This window comes from Chrysochloris asiatica, unplaced genomic scaffold (genome assembly GCF_000296735.1).
Source record: "Chrysochloris asiatica unplaced genomic scaffold, ChrAsi1.0 scaffold00679, whole genome shotgun sequence".
Taxonomy (NCBI): domain Eukaryota; kingdom Metazoa; phylum Chordata; class Mammalia; order Afrosoricida; family Chrysochloridae; genus Chrysochloris; species Chrysochloris asiatica.
Genome location: NW_006409197.1, coordinates 109,221 through 110,698, shown reverse-complemented (window position 1 = coordinate 110,698; position 1,478 = coordinate 109,221).

The window sequence follows — 1,478 nt, the reverse complement described above, 5'->3', positions numbered from 1 at the left end:
TCATCATGGTCGACTACAAGGAGGCACGTCTTCCCCAGTCGCATTTTGCATGCATTCCAACCAGAAGGACTCATCTTCAGGCACTATATCTGACAGTGTTCCACTTCTATTCATAAGGTTTTCAGTAACTAAATATTTGGAAGTACTATCTGTCTCTCCTCCTTCCTAGTCGATCTTCATCTGGAAGCTTATCTGAAACCTGTTCACCGTGGGCGACCCTGATGGTATTTAAAATACCCGTGGCACACCTTCCAAAATCACAACAACATAAAAGGTACGACAATATGACAAACTGTCAGATGAGTGTTGGAATAATGTATATCCATTCATATGTTTAAGAAAATATTCTATGTAATACAGATGAAACAGATATAAAAATAAAAAACCTATGTGGAAGTTTCTCTTAAAACTCACCTGGAAAAAAAATACAATTTTAGAGATAACTGGATACATTTCTTTCTTGGGTGGGACATAACATTTTGTGTGTTTGTGTGTGTGTAAAAATTCACATGAAGTGTATCTTGAAATAAAAGTAGACAGTGGTTGGCTGTGAACTCAACAGCTAATCTGTGTCATTTTGATTGGACTACAGCATTCTCACTTTTAACTTCTGTACTATTCTTTTCTCATGGTGTTTTTCAGTCCTTAAATGGCCACTGACCCAAATCTCAGAGTTCTCAGTATCTACAGTCTCCTGCCTTTTCTGCTGCCCCAGCTACTTTTCTCTCATTTCTCAACTCACCTCTACTTTTCTACAATTTGGTTGCTATTCTGCGCTTTTAAAGCTCAGACTGCAAGCTTTTCTTCATTGCTCACTAGGTTATTTGCTGGCTCTATTTTATTATTATTTACTTTTTATTGTGAATTGAGTGTAAGTAAACTGTTAAGATCATCAGCTTTACTTTTAACTAATGAAGTGCTTTATCTCAATGAGTATAAGTATCCTCTCTGAAACAGTTATCCTATATCTACCCTGTGGCTTCTTTTTACATCTTATTTTCACAAATAAGCAAAGCAAAAAGAACTGACATAAACATACAAAACAAGTTGGAACGGCACATTCTGCAAATCCAGCCTCTGCCCATTGGTACACAACTTTTCTCAGTACATGGGCCTATAGTCCGTAGCTCTTTTATCTGTCTGACATTGCCTCTGCCAATTTCTCTGTTGTTGCCACTTTTCAGGTAGGATCTCACACTAAGCTCATGTTCTCTGTTCTTAATGGTACTGGAGTACAATTCCTGTGTGTTCAGGAAATGGCTTCGCTATTCACTGTTTGTATAATTCAATTCACAGTGTTTTTAGCAGGTGTTGGTTGTAGACGCTGCTCTGGTGTATACAGCTTGCATTGGTTCTTGCCCAATGCCTTTGAGATCTAAATACTGCACTTGTGGCTTAGCTGTTTGGCCAAAGTTGTCTCCTGTCAGATGAGGCAGGAAGAGAAAGTGGTCCTCCAAGATGTTGTTAGGTGCCAGTGA